At 38.8% G+C, this 8,169-nt stretch overlaps 1 non-coding gene across 1 annotated transcript; it reads left to right on the top strand.

Annotated features, from left to right (window-relative positions):
* The first annotated feature begins 4,936 nt into the window (after positions 1–4,936).
* On the top strand, positions 4,937–5,044 carry LOC112725217 (small nucleolar RNA R71). Its single transcript, XR_003164339.1, has one exon. It is a non-coding gene; the product is annotated as a small nucleolar RNA R71 (small nucleolar RNA).
* The last annotated feature ends 3,125 nt before the right edge of the window (positions 5,045–8,169 follow it).

The raw sequence follows: 8,169 nt of genomic DNA, 5'->3' as shown, positions 1-8,169 counted from the left end.
TCGATTTAGTACCAAGAGGTCAGGCTGGACAGCTTTAGCAGTTCCTTCAGTTTCTTGTATTCCTTCCACTTTTGCATGCTTCCTTTCCATTCTTTAAGCCATTCCTACCCTATAAACCTTGGAATCACTTAAGACACATATTAAGGCATCAAATGGTATAAAGGGAGAATTATTATTTGGTAATTTAAAGGCCAAAGAAGTATATTTTCAATCGTAGCACAAAATTAGGAAGGAAAAATGTAAACTCATGCAAATCATATGAATAAGTGAGTAAAGAATTGATATAAACCACTCAATTGAGCATAAGACAAACCATAAAATAGTGGTTTATCAATAAGCTAACAGAGCTGGCATTGAACGCCAGTCAAAGCACACCCTCTGAGTGCTTAAATCCCACTTAAGAACCCTCCAGCCCAAAACCAAAGGAAACCATAAAGACCATAGAGGTTCCTTTGAATGCACTTCTGCAGTGCATGAGCTCTGATGACTACTCATCCTCTGATGAGGATGAAGACACTATGGAAGAGCAAGTTGCTCGGTACCTAGGAGCTCTTATGAAGCTGAATGCCAAGTTATTTGGTACAAAGCCACTAGAGGAAGAACCTCCACTGCTTACCAAAGAACTCCATGCTTTGCTTTAGCAGAGGCTACCTCAGAAGCTTCTAGATCCTGGACTCTTTCTGATTCCTTGCACCATAGGCACCATGACCTTTGATAAGGCTCTGTGTGACCTAGGGTCAAGCATTAACCTTATGCCACTCTTTGTAATGGAGAAGCTGGGAATCCTTGAGGTATAATCTGCAAACATCTCATTAGAGATGGCAGACAAGACAATGAAGAAGCCGTATGGCTTAGTAGAGGATGTCTTGGTGACAGTTGAAAACCACTACATCCCTGCAAACTTCATTAACTTGGACATAGGAGAGGATGAGGATGACTGTGTCATCCTTAGAAGACCTTTCCTATCCATAGCCAATGCTATCATTGATGTAGCTAAGGGAGAACTGACCCTATAATTAGGGGAGGATCACATCTTATTTAAGATGCCTCATCCCAATTCTCCCTCTAAAAGAGAGATAACTGTGCAACACCTAGTGTTTCAACCCTCTCTTTCTGTGCAGAGCTTTACAGAGCCCCTAGACATCAAATCTAAGTTTGGTGTTGGGCAGTCATCAACAAGGTCTAAGCATAAAGGTACTAAGAAGAAAGTACCTAAAGGTTGGAGGGACAAGAAAGTTCCAACTAAAGGCCTCTCACCTGGCATGAGAGTTGTCTTCACTAAGAAGCCATCCATACCACATACAGTGAGCCGTGTCCTGTCTCTAGAGCATGTGGAGCTCATTCATGAGAGGGCAGAAAGAAGATTCACTGTAAGGGGCAAAAATCTAAGCCCATACTCACCTCCGTAAGGAGCTAACATTCAAGCCAGTGACGTTAAAAGAGCGCTCGTTGGGAGGCAACCCAACCTTAATTAATTATTTATTTCCTTTTATTTTATTTTGTTTTGTTTTTCTTTTAGGATCATGATCATATGCAGCATTCAGAACAAAGACAGAATCTCACAGTAGTGAAAATAGAACACTCTGAATGGAGTGTTAAAGTTGAATGCCAGCCAGGGTATCCCTGCTGGGCGTTCAACGCCCATCAGGGCAGCATTGCTGGCGTTGAACGCTAGCCAGGGAGCAACCCCTTGGCGTTCAAACGCTAATGCAGAGAAGCAGAGAATCTGGATTCCCTAGCCTCTCAAGACATGTGGGTCCCATAACATCTTCACCTACCCTATCTACCCCACTTACTTTCACACTTCTCCATACACACTTTCCTGTAAACCTTAGCCCAATCACATCCATACCCCTTCGCCAAATTTATCATAACTCCCACCTACCCCCACCCACTTTAAAATCAAATTTCACACCCAAAACCCACCCTATGGCCAAACCCAAGCCCTACCCATTCCTATAAATACCCCTCTCCATAACCCTTCATACACACACCTCTCATACCCTACTACACCCCACAAGGCCGAAAGCCCTCTCTCCCTTTATATCCTTCTATTTTTCTTCTTCTACTTCATTCTTCTCTTCTCTTTATATTTTTGCTCGAGGACAAGCAAAGTTTTAAGTTTGGTGTGGGAAAAGCATAGCTTTTTTCTTTCCATTACCATTCATGGCACCCAAGGTTGGAGACTCCTCTAGAAAGAGGAAAGGAAAGGCAGTAGCCAATCCCTCTGAATCTTGGGAGATGGAGAGATTCATCACGAAATCCCACCAAGACCACTTCTATGAAGTAGTGGCTGAGGTTAACTATGATCAGAAATTGGATAAATGCTCTCAAACATCTGTGTGGAAGGTGTAAGGTCCCACATCGGTTGGGGAGGGGAACGAAGCATGCCTTATAAGGGTGTGGATACCTCTCCCTAGTATGACGCATTTTGACGAGTGAGTGTGGGGGGCTTGGGCTATCATCCTTGTCGTCAAAGGTAAAACTGTGAGGCCTTGTGTACCAAAGCGGACAATATCATGCTAGCGGGTGGTCTGGGCTGTTACAGAAGGAGTACACTAGAAAAGGGATTCCCAAGGCAAGCCCATTCCACTAAGAAGGGTAGACCTTAAGCCAATAGCTAGAGGATGGTTGGAATTCATCCAAAGATCCATCATCCCTACTAGCAATCGGTTAGAAGTGACCATTGACAGAGCCATCATGATTCATTGCATCATGATTGGAACTGAGGTGGAAGTTCATGAGGTAATTCCTCAAGAATTGTACAAGGTAGCTGAGAAGCCTCACACCAATGCCATGTTGGCATTTCCACACCTCATCTGTCATCTATGCAATTCAGTTGGAATTGTCATAGAAGGAGATATCTTCATTGGAGAGGATAAGCCCATCACTAAGAAGAGGATCGAGAAAACCAGAGAGCATGCACAAGAACCTGTGCAGCCGCCTCAGTATGAGATCCCTGAGATTCCTCAAGGGATGTACTTTCCTCCCTAAAGCTACTGGGATCAATGGCAAACTTCTCTTGGAGAATTGAGCACAAACATGGAGCAATTGAGGATGGAACATCAAGGGCATGCTACTGGTGCAGGAAATTGTGATCATCAATGGCGCCATCGACATGGTACGCTCAATTGTAATCTCAACTTTTTTTCACAACTTCGCACAACTAACCAGCAAGTGCACTGGGTCATCCAAGTAATAAACCTTACGCGAGTAAGGGTCGATCCCACGGAGATTGTTGGTATGAAGCAAGCTATGGTCATCTTGTAAATCTCAGTCAGGCGGATATAGAATGGTTATGGAGTTTTCGAATATTAATAATAAAATAGGGATAGAAATACTTATGTAAATCCTTGATGAGAATTTCAGATAAATGCATGGAGATGCTTTCGTCCCTCTAAACCTCTGCTTTCCTGCTGTCTTCATCCAATCAGTCTTACTCCTTTCTATGGCTGGCTTTATGTAAGGACATCACCATTGTCAATGGCTACTTTTGATCCTCTCTGGAAAATGGTCCGATGTGCTGTCACTGCATGGCTAATCATCTGGAGGCGTCACCCTTGTCAATGGCTGCATCCTATCCTCTTGTGAAAATGGTCCAAATGCTCTGTCATAGCACGGCTAATCATCTGAGGTTCTCGATCATACTGGAATAGGATTCACCCTCCTTTTGCGTCTATCACTACGCCCAGTATTCGCGAGTTTGAAGCTCGTCACAGTCATTCAATCCCTGAATCCTACTCGGAATACCACAGACAAGGTTTAGACCTTCCGGATTCTCATGAATGCCGCCATCAATCTAGCTTACACCACGAAGATTCTGATTAAGAGATCTAAGAGATACTCATTCAATCTAAGGTAGAACGGAAGTGGTTGTCAGGCACGTGTTCATAAGGAATGATGATGATTGTCACGTTCATCACATTCAGATTGAAGTGCGAATGAATATCTTAGAAGTGGAATAAGTTGAATTGAATAGAAAAATAGTAGTACTTTGCATTAATCTTTGAGGAACAGCAGAGCTCCACACCTTAATCTATGGAGTGCAGAAACTCTACCGTTGAAAATACATAAGTGAAAGATCCAGGCATGGCCGAATGGCCAGCCCCCAAACGTGATCAATAGATCAAAATATAATCCAAAGATGTCTAATACAATAGTAAAAAGTCCTATTTATACTAAACTAGTTACTAGGGTTTACAGAAGTAAGTAATTGATGCATAAATCCACTTCCGGGGCCCACTTGGTGTGTGCTTGGGCTGAGCTTGAATGTTACACATGCAGAGGCTCTTTCTGGAGTTGAACGCCAGGTTGTAACGTATTTCTGGTGTTCAACTCTGGTTTGTGACGTGTTTCTGGCGTTTAACTCCAGACAGCAGCGTAGAACTGGCGTTCAATGCCCTTTTACATCATCTAAACTCGGCCAAAGTATGGACTATTATACATTTCTGGAAAGCCCTAGATGTCTACTTTCCAACGCAATTGGAAGCGCGCCATTTTGAGTTATGTAGCTCCAGAAAATCCACTTTGTGTGCAGGGAGGTCAGAATCCAACAACATCAACAGTCCTTCTTCAACCTCTAAATCTGATTTTTGCTCAAGTCCCTCAATTTCAGCCAGAAAATACCTGAAATCACAGAAAAACACACAAACTCATAGTAAAGCCCAGAAATGTGAATTTAGCATAAAAACTAATGAAAACATCCCTAAAAGTAACTAGATTCTACTAAAAACATACTAAAAACAATGCCAAAAAGCGTATAAATTATCCTCTCAGAAGTGTACATGAACTGGTTATTAGCAACCATGTCAATGAGTTCTTGAGCTTCTGCAGGCGTTTTCTTTAGGTGAATGGATCCACCTGCAGAAGTATCCAATGACATCTTAGCCAATTCAGATAGACCATCATAGAATATATCCAGGATGGTCCATTCTGAAAGCATGTCAGAAGGACACTTTTTGGTCAATTGCTTGTATCTTTCCCAAGCTTCATAGAGGGATTCACATTCTTTCTGTCTGAAGGTTTGAACATCCACTCTAAGCTTGCTCAGCTTTTGAGGAGGAAAGAACTTGGCTAAGAAAGCCGTGACCAGCTTATCCCAAGAGTTCAGGCTATCCTTAGGTTGAGAGTCCAACCATACTCTAGCTCTGTCTCTTACAGAAAAAGGGAAAAGCATGAGCCTGTAGACTTCAGGATCTACTCCATTAGTCTTAACAGTATCACATATCTGCAAGAATTCAGTTAAGAACTGAAAAGGATCTTCAGATGGAAGTCCATGAAACTTGCAGTTCTGCTGCATCAGAGAAACTAATTGAGGTTTCTTCTCAAAATTGTTTGCTCCAATGGCAGGGATGGAGATGCTTCTTCCATGTAAATTAGAATTAGGTGCAGTAAAATCACCAAGCATCCTCCTTGCATTATTATTATTTTCGGCTGCCATCTCCTCTTCTCGTTTGAAAATTTCTGAAAGGTGCTTGCTGGATTGTTGTAATTTAGCTTCTTTTAGTTTCCTCTTCAGAGTCCTTTCAGGTTCTGGATCTGCTTCAACAAGAATATTCTTGTCCTTGCTCCTGCTCATATGAAAAAGGAGGGAACAGAAAAATAATAATAGGGATCCTTTTTACCACAGTATAGAAGTCCTAGTGTGAATAGATGAATAAATAAATAGAAGGAGATGAGAGAGAAAGGGAATTTTCGAAAATTATTTTTGAAAAATGGTTAGTGATTTTCGAAAATAGTTTTTGAAAAAGGTTAGTAATTTTCGAAAATTAAAATCAGAAATTAAAATAATTAGTTAATTAAAAAGAAATTTTGAAAAAGAGGGAGATATTTTCAAAAATTAGAGAGAGAGAGTTAGTTAGGTAGTTTTGAAAAAGATAAGAAACAAACAAAAAGTTAGTTAGTTAGTTGAAACAAATTTGAAAATCAATTTTGAAAAGATAAGAAGATAAGAGTTAGAAAAGATATTTTAAAATCAAATTTTTGAAAAAGATATGATTTTGAAAAAGATAAGATAGAAAGATATTTTTGAAAAGATATGATTGAAATTAGTTTTGAAAAAGATTTGATTTTTAAAATCACAATTAATGACTTGATTCACAAGAAATCACAAAATATGATTCTAGAACTTAAAGTTTGAATCTTTCTTAACAAGCAAGTAACAAACTTGAAATTTTTTGAATCAAAACATTAATTGATGATGTTATTTTCGAAAATATGATGTAAAATTAAGAAAAAGATTTTTGAAAAATATTTTTTTTTGAAATTTTCGAAAATAGATAAGAAAAATGAAAAAGATTTGATTTTTGAAAAAGATTTTGAAAAAGATAAGATTTTTAAATTGAAAATTTGATTTGACTCATAAGAAACAACTAGATTTTAAAAATTTTTGAAAAAGTCAAATCTAATTTTCAAAAATTTAAGAGAGAAAAAGGGGAAGATATTTTTTTGATTTTTGAACTTTTAATGATGAGAGAGAAAAAATTAAAACATCATTTTCATGTTTTTCTCTTTTCTTTTTGGATCAAAACAAGGAATGCATGCAAGAATGCTATGAATGTCAAGATGAACACCAAGAACACTGAAGATCATGATGAACATCAAGAACATATTTTTGAAAAATTTTTAATGCAAAGAAAACATGCAAGACACCAAACTTAGAAATCTTTAATGCTTAGACACTAAGATTTCAAGAATGCATATGAAAAACAAGAAAAGACACAAAACAAGAAAACATCAAGATCAAACAAGAAGACTTACCAAGAACAACTTGAAGATCATGAAGAACACCATGAATGTATGAGTTTTTCGAAAATTTTATGCAAATTTTAAAACATGCAATTGACACCAAACTTATAACATGACACATGACTCAAACAAGAAACACAAAAATAATTTTTTGATTTTATGAAATTTTTGTATTTTCTTTTAATTTTTTCAAAAATCATTTTGAAAAAGAAAAATAAGGATTCCAAAATTTTTAATATGAATTCCAGGAATCTTATGCTCTTTAGTCTAAAGCTCCAATCAAAGGGTCAGGCATGGCTTAATGGCCAGCCAAGCTTTAGTATGTAACTCAGACATGACACGCCTGACATTCCCTACCCAGAAGGATTAGACATGGCTTTACAGCCAGCCAGGCTTCAACATGCTTCATGAAACACTAGAATTCATTCTTAAAAATTTTGAAGAAAAATATTTTTTTGAAAACATTTTTATTTTAAAATATTTTTTTTCGAAAACAAAGGAGAAATTTTTTGAAAGGTTTTTGAAAAATTTTTGAAAACAAAACAAAAAGAAAATTACCTAATCTGAGCAACAAGATGAACCGTTAGTTGTCCAAACTCGAACAATCCCCGGCAACGGCACCAAAAACTTGGTGCACGAAATTGTGATCATCAATGGCGCCATCAACATGGTACGCTCAATTGTAATCTCAACTTTTTTTCACAACTTCGCACAACTAACCAGCAAGTGCACTGGGTCGTCCAAGTAATAAACCTTACGCGAGTAAGGGTCGATCCCACGGAGATTGTTGGTATAAAGCAAGCTATGGTCATCTTGTAAATCTCAGTCAGGCGGATATAGAATGGTTATGGAGTTTTCGAATATTAATAATAAAATAGGGATAGAAATACTTATGTAAATCCTTGATGAGAATTTCAGATAAATGCATGGAGATGCTTTCGTCCCTCTAAACCTCTGCTTTCCTGTTGTCTTCATCCAATCAGTCTTACTCCTTTCTATGGCTGGCTTTATGTAAGGACATCACCGTTGTCAATGGCTACTTTTGATCCTCTCTGGAAAATGGTCCGATGCGCTGTCACTGCATGGCTAATCGTCTGGAGGCGTCACCCTTGTCAATGGCTGCATCCTATCCTCTTGTGAAAATGGTCCAAATGCTCTGTCACAGCACGGCTAATCATCTGAGGTTCTCGATCATACTGGAATAAGATTCACCCTCCTTTTGCGTCTGTCACTACGCCCAGTACTCGCGAGTTTGAAGCTCGTCACAGTCATTCAATCCCTGAATCCTACTCGGAATACCACAGACAAGGTTTAGACTTTCCGGATTCTCATGAATGCCGCCATCAATCTAGCTTACACCACGAAGATTCTGATTAAGAGATTTAAGAGATACTCATTCAATCTAAGGTAGAGCGGAAGTGG

Source organism: Arachis hypogaea, chromosome 11 (genome assembly GCF_003086295.3).
Source record: "Arachis hypogaea cultivar Tifrunner chromosome 11, arahy.Tifrunner.gnm2.J5K5, whole genome shotgun sequence".
Taxonomy (NCBI): Eukaryota; Viridiplantae; Streptophyta; class Magnoliopsida; order Fabales; family Fabaceae; genus Arachis; species Arachis hypogaea.
This window is presented reverse-complemented; position numbering and strand designations above follow the sequence as displayed.